This window comes from Semicossyphus pulcher, unplaced genomic scaffold, assembly GCF_022749685.1.
Source record: "Semicossyphus pulcher isolate SPU_LCO1_2020_fin unplaced genomic scaffold, fSemPul1.0.p SCAF_8, whole genome shotgun sequence".
NCBI lineage: Eukaryota > Metazoa > Chordata > Actinopteri > Labriformes > Labridae > Semicossyphus > Semicossyphus pulcher.
Window position 1 is genome coordinate 26,350,629 of NW_027211759.1, and position 15,870 is coordinate 26,366,498.

At 41.6% G+C, this 15,870-nt stretch overlaps 1 pseudogene; it reads left to right on the forward strand.

Annotated features, from left to right (window-relative positions):
• Nucleotides 1-13,372: 13,372 nt before the first annotated feature.
• Nucleotides 13,373-15,452, forward strand: LOC138613368 (uncharacterized; annotated as a pseudogene).
• The last annotated feature ends 418 nt before the right edge of the window (nt 15,453-15,870 follow it).

Here is a 15,870-nt window from a genome sequence, read left to right on the forward strand (position 1 = left end):
AGAGGAGGGCTGTTTGTATCAAATCAAATGTATCAAATGACCATCATTGGTTAGGAGAACGACTGAACGTATCGCTTGACCGAATATCTCTCTCTCTCTCTCTCTCTCTCTCTCTCTCTCGTTCACTGAACGAAGTCCATTCTCGTTCAGTGAACGAAGAATGGTCTTCGTGAACGAAGCGACCAGATTAGGTGCATCTGTGCATACAAGTCAATTCACAGATGTGTAAACCACTGACAGATAAACACAAATTAAACTATGTTTATTTATTTAGAAATTATATTGTAAGAAGGTTTTGTAATGGGCAAGTTGGGCCAAGTAGACCAGTGAATGCTACGGGAGCCGTCATCGTTCATGAACGCGTGAGAGTGAGGAAGGAGTGACAACAGAACTGCGTCTGACTGAGCCTTTTAAAGGAGCGCTGTATACAACGCAAAGGTATTAGATATTAATTGGTTTAAAAAATGGGAAAAAACACAATTGTTTTGGTCTCATTCGTTAATTTTTTTTCATACAGCAGTGTTGGGGGAGACTCTGATTAAATATATTGCATCCTAAGGCCCTGTGATATACACAGAGCCTCATTCACCTCCATTAAACTTTAAACATATAACATATAATATAAACGGTGACGCAGACTCGCAGCGCTGAGAGGGAGAGAGCACCTGCACTGAGGGAGGGAGGGAGCGGGTCATCGCGGACTGAAGTGATGAGGTGATATAAAAGTTTGATCATGAAGCCTGATAATCATCTACAGCTCTATGTAAAATATATGTAGTACACAGCAGACTGCAGTCTCTGTTGACAGACAGACAGACCTCCCCACGCTGCGTCATAATGAACTGATCGGAGCTATGGAGGCGAGGATCACGGAATTAGAGACGCGGCTCCGCACCTTGGAAAACCAAGCATCGCTAGCTGCTGTAGTCAGCAGCAAGCCCCCAGGGCCAGTAGCCGGTGCGGGCCGACCTAGCGTAGCTTCTCCCCCGGCAACTCCCGAGCAGCCGGGATGCAGTGGCTGGGTTACTCTCAGAGGGAAGCATAGCCGCAAGAAGAAGCACACGGTTCACCACCAACCACTTCACGTTTCGAACAAGTTTTCCCCACTCAGCGACACACCTGCTGAGAAACCAGCTCTGGTTATTGGCAGCTCCATAGTCAGAAACGTGAAGTTAGCGAAGCCAGTGGCCATAGTGAAATGTATTCCTGGGGCCAGAGCGGGCGACATCGAGTCAAATTTAAAACTGCTGACAAAGGATAATCGTAAATTTGATAAGATTGTAATTCATGTCGGCGTTAATGACTCTCGGTTACGCCAATCGGAAGTCACTAAAATTAATGTTGAGTCGGTGTGTGCATTTGCAAAGACGATGTCGGACTCCGTAGTTTTCTCTGGACCCCTGCCCAATCTGACGAGTGATGACATGTATAGCCGCATGTCATCATTCAACCGCTGGCTGTCGAGGTGGTGCCCAGCAAACGATGTGGGCTTCATAGATAACTGGCAGACATTCTGGGGAAAGCCTGGTCTTATCGGAAGAGACGGCATTCATCCCACTTTGGATGGTGCAGCTCTTTTGTCTCGTAATATGGCTAAGTTTGTTAGTCGTAAAACCTGACAAACCAGAGTTGAGACCAGGAGGCAGAGCTGTAGTCCTACACACTCCTCTGAGCTTCCCTGTGAGCAGTTTCCCAGCCACAATGTTAATGTTATAGAGACTGTATCTGCCCCCCAACCCAGACCTTTTATTACAGTTAATTCAAACTTAAATAAAAAAGAAGTAAATCAAAAAGATTTAATAAAAATTTAAGCAACAACCGAAGTTATGCCAAAAAATATGAGAATTAAATGTGGTCTGTTAAATATCAGATCCCTGTCATCTAAAGCTCTATTAGTGAACGATCTGATATCAGATTATCATATTGATTTACTCACTTTAACTGAGACTTGGCTGTGTCAGGAAGAATATGTCAGCTTAAATGAATCCACTCCTCCCAGTCATCTTAATACTCATATTCCTCGAGACACTGGTCGAGGTGGTGGAGTGGCAGCTATCTTCAGTTCTAGTCTTCTAATCAACCCTCGACCAAAACTTAGTTTCTCCTCTTTTGAAAGCCTTGTTCTGAGTTTTTCACACCCAGTTTGGAAAACTTTACAGCCTGTTTTATTTGTGATAGTATACCACCCTCCTGGCGCATACTCTGATTTTCTTACTGAATTCTCAGAGTTTTTATCAGACTTAGTCCTGAGTTCAGATAAAATGATTATTGTAGGGGACTTCAATATTCATGTAGATGTTGATAATGATAGTCTTAGCATGGCATTCATGTCCCTTTTGGACTCTATTGGTTTCACTCAAAGTGTAAACCAGCCTACTCACCGCTTTAACCACACCCTCGACCTTGTTCTACCCTATGGTCTTGAAACCGAAAACTTAATTGTCTTCCCACAAAATCCTCTTTTATCAGATCACTATTTAGTAACATTCGATGTCCTATTAACCGACTACTCTCCAGTTAACAAAAATGTCCTCACAAGATGTTTGTCTGATAGGACTGTAGCTAAATTTAAGGAAACAATTCCAGCTGCTTTTAATTCTTTACCCCATCTCTTTACTACAGAAAGCTCTTATGCTAATGTTAGTCCCTCTAGACTTGATTGCCCCCTTAAAAAAGATTATCAAACGACAGAGGCTAGCTCCATGGTATGACTCAGAAACTCGTAACTTGAAGCAAATGTTGCGTAAATTTGAAAGAATGTGGCGATCCACCAAAACAGAAGAGTCTCGTTTAATCCGGCAAAATAGTCTTAATAAATACAGGAAGGCCCTACTGCATGCTCGAGTTGTCTACTATTCCTCCCTCTTAGAAGAACATAAAAACAATCCCAGGTACCTTTTCAGCACTGTAGCCAGGCTGACAGAGAGTCACAGCTCCACTGAGCCAAGTATTCCTATAGCCATCAGCAGTGATGATTTCATGAGCTTCTTTAATGACAAAATCCTAAAGATTAGAGACAAAATTTGTAACCTCCTGCCGTTAACTGGTGCAGATGTATCTTTGGAAACTGCTCAAAAACCTGATGTTTACTTTGACTGTTTTTCTCCAATTGACCTTCCTGAGCTAAATTCTCTGATATCTTCGTCTAAACCATCAACCTGTCTTTTAGACCCGATTCCAACCAAGCTGCTTAAGGAAGTCTTTCCCTCAATTAGCACTTCTTTACTAGATATGATCAATATGTCTTCATTGACTGGCTATGTACCCCAGTCTTTTAAACTAGCTGTAATTAAGTCACTTCTTAAAAAGCCTACCCTTGATTCAGGCACCTTAGTTAACTATAGACCTATATCTAACCTTCCTTTTATCTCAAAGATCCTCGAGAAAGCAGTTGCTAATCAATTATGTGACTTTCTTCAAAACAACAGTTTATTTGAGGACTTTCAGTCAGGATTTAGAGTCCACCTCAGCACTGAGACAGCACTTGTGCACGTTTCAAATGATCTACTTACTGCTTCAGACAGAGGACTTCTCTTTGTACTCGTCCTGTTAGATCTTAGTGCCGCTTTCGACACGATAGACCATCACATCCTGTTACAGAGACTAGAACATTTAATTGGCATTACAGGATCTGCATTAAGTTGGTTTAAATCTTATTTATCAGATCGATCTCAGTTTGTTAATGTTCATGATGTGTCCTCTATGCACACCAAAGTTAGTCATGGAGTTCCACAAGGTTCTGTGCTCGGACCGATTCTTTTTACCTTATATATGCTTCCTCTTGGTAATATCATGAGGAAACACTGCATTAATATTCATTGTTACGCAGATGATACTCAATTATACTTATCTATGAAGCCAGACGAAACCAATCAGCTATCTAAACTAGAAGCATGCCTTAAGGACATAAAGATCAGGATGACTAGAAACTTTCTGCTACTTAATTCAGACAAAACTGAAGTTATTGTGCTCGGCCAAAAACACCTTAGAGATTCTTTCTCTAATGATATAGCTGCCCTAGATGGCATCAGCCTGGCATCCAGCACTACTGTTAGGAATCTGGGAGTTCTATTTGATCAGGATATGTCCTTCATCTCCTACATAAAACAAATATCAAAAACAGCCTTCTTTCATCTTCGCAACATAGCAAAAATCAGACACATCTTGTCTCAAAACGATGCAGAAAAACTAGTCCATGCATTCGTTACTTCCAGGTTGGATTATTGTAACTCGTTACTATCAGGTTGCCCTAATAAGTCACTAAAAACTCGGCAGCTGGTACAAAATGCTGCAGTACGTGTGCTGACAAGAACTAGGAAGAGAGATCACATCTCTCCTGTATTAGCCTCTCTGCACTGGCTTCCTGTAAAATCTAGAATAGAATTTAAAATCCTTCTTCTTACTTACAAAGCTCTTAATGGTCATGCACCATCATATCTTAAAGAGCTCATAGTGCCATATTACCCCTCTAGAACATTGCGCTCCCAGGATGCAGGCCTGCTTGTGGTACCTAAAGTCTCTAAGAGTAGTGTTGGAGGTAGAACCTTCAATTACCAGGCCCCCCTCCTCTGGAACAATCTACCAGTCAAGGTCCGGGAGGCAGACACCCTCTCTTCTTTTAAGAGTAGACTTAAAACGTTCCTCTTTGATAAAGCTTATAGTTAGTGCTGGCTCAGGCTTGGACTAGCCCATAGTTATGCTGTTATAGGTTTAGACTGCCGGGGGGATCTGACACACCAAGCTTCTCTCTCACTCTCTCTCTCTCTCTCTCTCTCTCTCTCTCTCTCTCTCTCTCTCTCTCTCTCTCTCTGTCATATTAATGCAGCTCATTAACTCTGTATCTTCTGGTCCCATGAACATTACTAACCATATATCTTCCCGGGAGTTCTTGTGCTCCCTTTTCTTGAAGGTTCCTGGGGATCGTTGCTGCAGACCACCTGCTGCTATGGACCTGCTCGACTGCAACAACTACTAACATCAGCCTTCCCCATAGTATCATTATTGTTGCTGCTAATGTTAAATAGTAGACCTGTTGACTTCAACTGTTACAATTACGATTACCTCAGCCTTTATCATTACTCTGCTTCTCTCGCTAATTTATTTATTTATTTATTTTGCTAATCTTCACCCTAGTCTACCACTATTATTGGCATTGTAACCATAAGTATGTGTCTGTTGTTGTTCATGTAACAAGGACATTTGTTGTTGTTGTAACAAGAACATATGTTGTTGTTTCTCTCTTTGCCTGTCTCTATCCTGCATCTCCTTCTATCCCATGTTCGGCCCATCCAGTCGAGGCAGATGGCTGTTCAACATGAGTCTGGTTCTGCTCGAGGTTTCTGCCTGTTAAAAGGAAGTTTTGTTGTTGTGCCGAATTTTGCTAAGTGCTACTCATGGTGATTCATGTTGGGCCTCTCTTTAAATAACATAACAGAGAGTCGGTCTAGACCTGCTCTTTCTGTAAAGTGTCTCGAGATAACTCTGGTTATGATTTGGCGCTATACAAATAAAATTTGATTTGATTGATTGATCGCAGGTTACAGCTCCTGCTCGTGTCATTCCAGCATGTGGAGAGGCGTACTTTATTTTTTATAGTAATTGTGTGCGGAAAATAAACACAGAACGCAACCTTATTGTTGCAACAAATCAAGTTCAGTCATTGTTATTCTATTCTATAATTGTATATATTATTGATCACATGATCCTGAGTGTGAGTGCGATCTCACCTGTTTAGGCAAATGATTTAACACTGCATTGTAATTGGGAGATCGGTGGTGTCTAGTCCATTTGCCTCTGTTAAGGGATGATTTCATTTTATTAATTGGATAAAGATTCTGTATAATGACATTAACAGCAGAGTAAACGTGAATGGTAACATTAGTAAAGAAATCCAGCAGACCAGAGGACTTCGCCAGGGTTGCCCTTTGTCCGCTCTATTGTATGTTTTACATGCAGAACCGCTAGCGTGTTCAAATAGAAATAATTCTAATATTAGAGGCATTTTTTTGCCGGGGGGGGGGGGGGGGTTTGAAATTGTCGCAATATTCAGATGGCTTGGTTTTGTATGTAGCAGACGATAACAGTCTGGGGGAGGCCCTTGGTGTGTTAGATCATTTTCAATTTAGATTCATTTTCAATTCTGCTACTTCTGGGTCAAAAATAAACAAGAAAAAGCAAGAAAAAGACACAATATAAGTTTTTGGGAACGTGGAGTTGGAGAAAAGATATTCTTTTTGGTTTAACTTTATGTACTGGTCCAATGAACATACTTGGCATGTCTTTTGGACACCCTGTGGGAGATGCGTCTTATAACTGGTCCCAGAAACTGAACCTGGTGGACAAAAAAATATCCGTTTGGAAAACTAGGAGTTTGACATACATAGGCAAAACAATGGCCATTAAATCTGACATCTTACCTGCATTGCTACATTTAGCTTACATTTATCCAATGCCCTTTTCATTTCGTAAAGCATTGAAAAAGACAATCTTTCAGTTTTTCTGGGGTGGTTATGAATACATAAAAAGAGAAAGAATTTACCAGAGTGTAGAAGATTGTGGACGGGATCTCCCCAACATCCCTCTAAAACTGGATGTTTTGTTTTTATGTAACATATGTCATTTGTTAATGGTTGAATACACGCATAAATGTCAGGTTTTCTTAAAGTTCTGGCTTACAATCCTTTTTCGTTTCATTACTCGGTGGGAAAATGGCACACCGAAAGCCGAAGCTATGCCCGAGCATTTCTGTTATATAGTAAAATGGTTTAAAAAAAACACAGAATGTAAAAGTACAGATAATGTCAGGAAACATAGAATCCTTTATCAGAAGTTGGTTGAAAAGTTATGTCATACTGATATTCATATTACAACAATTTGATTGGATGAAAGCTCAACCAAAAGGATTAAAAAACAGGCTAAAAGATTTCAATTGGTTAGTATTGCATAAAAGACTTCCAGTTTGTTCCATTTTATATAAACAGTTGACAAAAAATAAAGATTGCTCAAGACCTGAATGCAACGCAGAAGAAACCATCTGTCATGTTCTATGGGAATGCCCCTTTGCAGTTTTAGTTTGGAAAAGGTTAAAACACCTATTTCCTGCCCTTTCTTCAGTTGACTATGAAGTTGTGAGATGTTTTGAGTCACAAAAAGGAGCTAAGACCGAACTATTACCGTTAGTGATCTTAATTTCTCTAACAAAAATTAAGTTATGGAATGTTAGACAATCCGTCATTAACAATACGACGGAATGGACGGTTTGTGGGTTTGTGAAATGCATTGAATTGGAGGTTCAAAAAAGATGTTCGTTTGAAGTCCAGAAATGGGGATGGGGTTCAATAAAATGTAAATGGAAAGGGTTATTTTTGAAAGGCCCCAAAGATGTAATGTAGAAACATGAATTTTTGGGTCCTTAGCACCTTTCTTGTCATTTAATGGTGGGGGAACCCTGATTTGAACTGTTAAACACTATTTACCTGCGTAAGAAAGCAGTGGGATGTTTTATTGTGATGTCGAAAAGAATTGTTTTTGTCATGTTAATTTTTCTTTTTCTTTTCTTGTTTTGTCTGTTTTCTTTCTTTTTAATCTTAATTATTTAATTTAATTTATAGAGTTGCTACCCAATTCCAAGTATTATGCCTAAATTTTGTGCCTTTTGTTTAATAATCATTTTAAAAAAATAATCTGTTCTTATCAGATGCTCCATTGTTCTTCCTTTTGGTGAGACAGCGATCACCTTCTCTAGCTAGTGGAAGCTCTTGCCTGTTTGTGGCATTGCTTCTACTAGTGCTCAGGAGGATATTATCCCTTTTCCTTGTGAAATTCAGAACAACTGCCTCATGGTTGAATCGGTTTCACACAGGAATATATTGCTCCAGAAGTGTGGTTTACCACTGTTTCTGTCGGAGATAACACCCAGACCAGAACAACCAAGGTAAGGTAAGTACTGCTTTTACTTGCTTTTACTTGCTTTTACCCTCTTTTACTTGCCTTTTACCTTTTCTACTTATTTTAGTTATTTATTCATTGTGTTTTAGTTTTTAAGTGTTTTAGTGTGTGGTGCCTCCACCATGTCGGCTCCCCATGCCGGCATGCTGAGGCACCACAGCGTTCGGTTGCTTTTTAAGGAAAAAGATGGAGAGCCTATAAAAATGTCGAGACTTGACTTCTCCCGGAAACTAATTCAGAAAGCACTGAATTTTCCCCCAGATGACCAGAATTGTATTGTCAGTTTACCACCGAACAAGGGTTTTGATGTGAGCTTCCGCTCTGCCCCATTGCTGGTTGAATTTTGGAACCACTTTGAAAATGTAAAACCCCAGTTGTCTGCATTTAATGTTGAGAAACTGACTGACAATGCCTCTAAAACGGTCATTGTCAGAATGTTTAATGAAACAGTTAGTGCAGAGGACATTTGTATATGGCTGGGCAGATATTGCACTGTTGAAGGCAAGGCTATGAAGGTGAGAGATGAGGATGGCATCTGGAATTGTGCCTGGAGGGTCCCTGTCCAGCAATGGCAGGACCCCCAGGGCTTCCAAGGCCTGAAACATCTGCCATCCATGATAGTCCTGGGAAATAACAGGGGCTACATTCACTATCAAGGTCAGCCCAAGCTCTGCCGCAAGTGTGGTGAGCAAGGGCACCTTGTGGAAGCGTGTAAGCAGACAATTTGTGGTAAATGCAGAGAAATTGGGCATACCTTCGAGGAATGTACCAATGGCAGAAAGTGCAACCTCTGTGGAGAAACAAATCACCTCTTTAGAGATTGCCCAAAGTCTTTTGCCGACAAATTGAAAGCAACAAAAGTCGCAGGGAAGGAGAAGGAAAATGGCGGACCGGTACAAATGTTTGAGCAACTGTTTGAAGAGCCTAGGGCTGAAAATTCAAATCTCCCTCCAAATCCTGTGATTGGAGGAGAAGGATCAGGTGAGGAGGGAGAGGGGGAGGGGCCTGCAACTGCCCCCCAAGCTGAGAGTGGCGAAGGAGAGGGTGCAGTGCAGGCAGAAGGCGGAGCTACTTCTGACTCAGACCAACCGAGTCAGAGTGATAGTGAAGATGCCCCCCTCCCACAGGCCCAGCAGGCTAAGCGGCCTTAACTGAATTGTCCTCTGAGTCTCCTGTAGTCTCAGAGAAGAGGGGAAGAGCTGGGAACTCCTCAGACAGTTCACCTGTGGAGGAGCCCAGAGTCTTCCCCTCCAGTTCCCCAAATGAGGTCTCATTTCTTACGATAGCTCTGCAATCAACCCCTAAGGACTCAAAATTTAATAAAAGATTGCAAGAAAGGCCACCCCCCAGAGTCCCAAGGGGAAATGAAGCTCGACCCAGTCACTCTTCACCTGTAAGAGTGAACGAAGAGCCTCATTCACAAGACATTTAACTGCCTTTTAATTTTAGTCTTTTAAAATGTCTTACCTGTTGTTTTTAACCATACTTATGGCTATCACCTTCTCAACCATCAATGTGAGAAGTGTGAAGTCGAAAGTTAGAGCCCAAATGGTTTTATCCTTTCTTAACTCTTTTAAGTCTGATGTTTTTTTAATACAGGAGTGTGGCCTACCGTTTTTAAACAACTACAGAGACTGGAAGGAGCTATGGCCACAAACATCGATATGGAGCGGGTCAAACGAAAACAAAAACGATGGAGTGGCCATTTTAATCAAAAATCCTCTAGTCTTGGTGAAGGGCAGCACTGTGGTGAGAGATGGTAGGGCACTTTCAGCACATCTGACTTTTATGGGTAGAGATTTTAATGTTTTAAATATTTATGGCTTTAATGACAAGAATGACAGGTATGACCTTTTAGAAGACTTGCAGTCCCACATGCTAGGTAGGGAACCGGGGCGGCTGTGGCTCAGTGGTAGAGTCGGTCGTCTTTCAATCGGAAGGTCGGAGGTTTGATCCCCAGCTCCCTCAGGCTACATGTTGAAGTGTCCTCTGGCAAGACACTGAACCCCAAATTGCTCCCGGTGGCATAGCCAATTATTGAAGAAATTAAACAAGTCAAGCAAGAGATGTCTGTTTTAGCGGAAATCAAGAGCAAAGGTGTCATTTTAAGGAGTAAAGAACGGGAATTAGAAGAAGGAGAAAGTGCACGAGATATTTTTTTAAGAAAATAATGAGTAAGGATAAAACTATAGTTAAACTCAAAAAGAGAAAATGAACGCACTGCTGAAACAACAAAAGAAATAAATGAAACCGTGGAAAACTTTTATGAACAACTGTACAAAGAAAAAAACATAAAAAATGACAGTTTTAAAATTCATCGAACGCAAGATAGACAACAGTGTGCTTTTATCCCAAGATTTTACCTTTTTAAAACTAAATAACTGTATTAAGGGTTTTAAGAAAGGGAAGTCTCCTGGAGAGGATGGGCTTCCCTTGAAATTTTACCTGACCTTCTGGGATATTTTAGCACCTGACCTACTTGCTGTTTGTATGGATTTTGAAAAACTTGACCAACTTCCTGACAGTTTTAGATTAGGGATAGTGACTCTACTTTTTAAAGACAAAGACAAGATGGACCTAAAAAACTGGAGACCTATCACTCTTTTAAACAATGGGTCTCATTCATGAAACGTGAGCAGAACGAATTTGTGTGTAAACTGTTCGCAGACGGAAATTTGCGTGCATCGCCGCATTCATCAATATTTTAGTAGCTCCGATCTTTTCGTAGCTACTAACAAAATCTACACATGCTGCTGACCACGCGTAGTGCTTGTGTAAATTTAAGAATGCACATAAATAATGCTTGTCACTATTGGAAATTACAATTTTAATTCATATTGCGCTCTGTTATGTACACAATACGCAGATGCCTTTGAAACACGTGATATAGCCTAAACATGACAAACGATTAAAATATAACACATTTAGAAAATTATTTGAGACAACACGTTTGTTTTTTTTGTGTGGCTCTTTGATCATTTGAAGGAAACCTTTAATAAATCTGATTTGAAAAATGTTCAATTTACGTTGGCTGCAGACTGACTTATTTGGAGCTGTATAAAACAGTGCTTTAGGCTATTACGATTCAAATAATTTGAAGACGATGCATACAAAACTGCTGTGGGCTATATGTTATCCGTATCCTTTGTTAAAATAAATGTTAAATAGCTCTACACTCGACAGCAATCACTGATTTAGATTTTATCCATTACGCACAATATAACATTTCTGGTTTCCCGTTTCCACTTCATTCAATCCGGAGAGAAAACCGCACAAATTAATCTTCTGTTTGTTTGGTAAGACTGTACGACCTAGGTTAAACTAGACTGACCACTAAGCTATCAGTGATGGTTTAATGTATTATGATACAACACTTATCACCTTACCATCAGGGTTTGATGTTGACTCCAGTGGAGACATGTCGCTGTCTCTGTCAGGTATAATTCCTGACAGAGAGGTCTCCCCAATTATGAAAGCGATGCGCTCGTCTGCAGTTGATAGTTGTGAATGTGATCCTCCTCCTCCTGTGGCTGATGTATTTTTTTTGTGTGCGCTTATGCATTTCTTTGCCTCCAGTTTCATGTCAAACCATTTATGCTTCACCTCGGACATGGTTCTTTGGACTACAGAGACAACATTAACGGCATCTGTAACTTCCCTCGAGGCCTTCGCTTTGCCTGTCCCTGTCACACCACTGCTAACAGATGAAAATAAAATGTGTTTTCTGAAGTCCACTTCACCCAAAATTATTTCTATCTCCGCTTCGGAAAAATTATTTTTTCTTTCTCTCTCTTTCTTTGTTTGCGCCATGACTGACAGGTCGACTGTATGCATCTACACCTCCTTATATGGTGGTCATTGGCCATTCATTGGCGTGGATTTATACTAATAGCTGATTACCGGGAGCGTGCTGACACTTTACGATGGATTGGCATTCATGATCATACATGTGTTTACGATCAGATCTGAGTTTCCCGCGGTGTTCATGAATCCGGAGTAGGTTTTTAGTAGCGTAGGCTTTTATGTGCCAATCTACGCACACATTTACTAACGTTTCATGAATGAGACCCATTGACTGTAAACTTTTTAGTAAGCTTTTAGCATCACACATGTCTGTGTTTTTAGAAGGGCTGATTCACCCGGATCAAGCCTGTGCCATCCCGGGGAGGAAGATCACAGACAACCTCATACTGATCCGAGACACCATCTGTTTTGCAAGAGACAGAAACATCTAGTAGTCTTAAATTTAGATTTTGAAAAAGCTGGGTCTCGCACCAGTACCTCTTCAAGGTACTGCCAAAAATGGGGTCCCCTGAAAGCTTAATTGCTTGGGTGTGATTGCTGGACCGGGACATTACCATTAAATTTGTGGTTAATGGGCATCTGACAAAAGCAGTGGATATAAACTGCGGTGTCCGTCAGGGTTGTCCGTTAGCAGTGAGAGGTGCAGAAGCAGTGAGAGGAGAAGGTGCAGTGAGAGGTGCAGTAAGAGGTGCAGGTGCAGTGAGAGGAGCAGGGCCAGGGAGAAGAGCAGGCCCAAGGAGAGGGCAAGGTAGAGGTGTAAGAATGCGTGGTGGTGGCATTCCAAGGGCTGCAAGAACAGTAGTCAGTGATGGAATTCGTGCCACTATCATTGACCATGTAATCAACCACGGTCTTTCACTAAGAGAGGCTGGTGAAAGAGTGCAGCCCAATTTGAGGCGGTCAACGGTTGCCTCCATTATACGCATCTTTCAACAAACCAACAGGTAAGTATTGCATTTTACATGGATTGTGTCTATTCTCACTTGACATGTCAATAAGGCCATACAGTAATGCATATGTTGAATTTTTTGTCCCTCTAAAGAATGCAACGTCTTCCTCCCTCTGGGGGAAGAGGAAAGCTCCTCAATAATGATCAAGAGCTTGCCATTGTAGAAATGGTTGTTGCAAATAATGCAATAAAACTGCATGAAATTCAAAGTAGAATTGTGGAGGACCATGAGATATTTGACAATATCGATAGCATCAGCCTCACAACCATTACGCGGACATTGTCCAAACACAGAGTGCGGATGAAGCAGCTCTACACTGTTCCCTTTGAGAGGAACAGTGAGAGAGTCAAGGAGCTACGACGACAATATGTCCAGGTATAGTGTATATTCAATTCAATGTCCAGTTCTATAAGCTTTGCACTTTACCTACACAGTAATAGGTTACAGTACAGTATGGTATACAGTAATGACATGATTTACATAAACTTTGTTTCAGAGATTTATGGAATTGGAGGCCAACCAGGCCCCTCATGAATTCATATACATAGATGAGGCAGGATTCAATCTGGCCAAAAGGCGTCGACGTGGACGAAATGTCATTGGAAAAAGGGCCACAGTTGATGTGCCAGGACAGAGAGGGGCAAACATTACCATGTGTGCAGCAATTGCAAATGCAGGATTACTCCTTCACAGATGTCAGGTTGGACCCTACAATACCGAGCGCCTCCTTGCCTTTCTCAATGATCTCCACCAGCGCCTGGTTCCAGAGCAGGATCAGGAGGGTGAAAACATGAGGACCTTTGTAATCACCTGGGACAATGTGGCTTTCCATAATTCGCAAGCAATAACAACATGGTTTGAAGTCCACCCAAGACTGGTATGTCTCTTCCTTCCACCCTATTCACCTTTCCTCAACCCCATAGAGGAGTTCTTTTCTGCATGGAGGTGGAAGGTTTATGACCATCAGCCACATGACCAGATGTCCCTCCTTGAAGCCATGGATGCTGGCTGCAGGGACATCACAGTTGATGATTGCCAAGGGTGGATTCGACATTCCAAGCGGTTTTATCCCAGGTGCATCGCCTTGGATAATATCAGATGCGATGTTGATGAAAACATGTGGCCTAACCCTGAAGATCGCAGAGATTAGATACAGGAATTTTGTGCTTTTTTCAGTTCCCCCCCTTTTTATCTGGGCTTTTTGCCGTTGTTTTTTTGTTCAGAATGCTCTTGTGTGTTTCATGGATATTTTGTTCACTGTAAGCAAATACCTGTAAAACTGAAACATAAAAGTCTATGCAGTTTTTGTAATGTCAGCAATAGCCAGTATTTTGAAACCTGGTGTACTTTGATTGACTGCATGTACCTTGTGAAGTGAAAGCAAGAGTTATTCTTTGACAGAATAATTTCATTTTGAGTCAGATTTCCAGTGTTTTGGTAAAGTTAGTGTGTGCAGAGAAAGATGTGTTCTATTTTGAAATGAAGAGTTAGTATATATTTAACAAAATGTGTTTTTGAGAAGAAAATTATCCATTTGGCCAATTGTGGTTTGTAGGTGTGAGTCTGTGTTAAGAGTTTAGAAAAAGTATTTGAAGTATGGGTAAGTGCTTGTTAGCGATTGAAAAAAAATGTAATCATTAAAGCAGTGATTTTACCTTTGCTTTTATTGATCAGTTCTGTTTTTATCCCTTCTAGAAAAGTGATTTTAGACCTGGAACGAGCCATCTTTTATTTTCTGTGGGGGTCCAAGTGGGAGCGACTGAGGAGGGACATTATGAAAAAGCCGAAAGAGAAAGGAGGAAAAGGAGTGCCCGATCTTCACCTGGTCTTAGGAAGCCGATACACCACTCTGGCATTGAGCGCGGCCACAACCCCATCCAGAAACCCATTAACCACGGCAATGGCACGGTTCTGGAAGGGGTCGTATCTCAGAAAACTAAAAATTTTAACACCAGATCTTAAAGTTCCTGTGTCTTTTAACTTACCAACTGCCTAATCTTTTATCCCTACATTTTTAAGACATTTTAACCTTGAACAGGAGGAGTTGCATGTTTTAACTAACCACCGCTCTCTTATCTCTGTTGTACAGGAGAGAGAGCCAGTGAGTCCAGTGCGCGGGCTTGCATTCGGCGAGCCCTCCACAGTTTGGCGCAACGTGAACCATCCTGTTCTCCCAAACAGACTCCGGGACCTGTCATGGATGGTGGCCCACGAGATCCTCCCAGTCAGGTCCGTAATGCACTCCCGGGGCATGACGACGTCCACAACCTGCCCCCGACCTGGTTGTGGCACGCCTGAGTCGGTGAGGCACCTGCTCTGGGAGTGCAGTGCTGCCGTAGAACAGTGGGCAACAGCCGGCTCTTTGCAATTCCCGTGCTTACCAGCAAGGGAGGTCCTCACACCACAGCTCGTCTTGTATGGAGTGAGCCAGATGCAGCAGAAAGCAAAGGACTTTGCGCAACAATGGCTCAGTCTAGCCGCCATCAAAGACGCCACATGGACCTCCAGGAACTTGCTGGTAAGGAAGCACAAGCAGATCCCCCCCCGTGGCTGTGATCCAGATGGCAGCAACAACGGTCAGAACGGCCAGAGCTGCAGGCAGTGGGCCTAGGACACAGCCACAAAGAAGAATCGCCTCTGTGCCCATTCGGATGAAGGACCCGGAGCCACACGGGAAAAGTTCAAAGCAGCGGCGGCCTGACTCTCCAGGAGAGGCAGGTTTGGGAGAACAGAATGAGTTCGTATTGGTAGGGGCTCACTGCGCTCCTGCACAACAGAGGACATTAAGGATTTTAACCAATGCACTCCCTTTTAAATGATTTTAAAAAGACACTTGAAGAAATAAAGACTTTTATTGTATGCCTTTAAATTTTTTGATCCGTCTGTAATACCATAAAACAAATGAGTGAAGTGATGAACGAATGGTTTTAAAAAGTGCACATATTTATTGATTGATTGATTTTATGTATGATGTAACTTCTTTTAACCATTTCGGTGTTGTCTTTTAAAAAATTATTTGTTTTAATTCAAACCAAGTGGGTACCTGAGGCAGTGTTGTATTTTAAAAGGTCACAAATGTGTGTTGAAGTTTTTATGAAAAATGTCTGAAATAAGTGTCAATACATTTTTTCAAAAAAAAAAAAAAAAAATCTGTTCTTATCAGATGCTC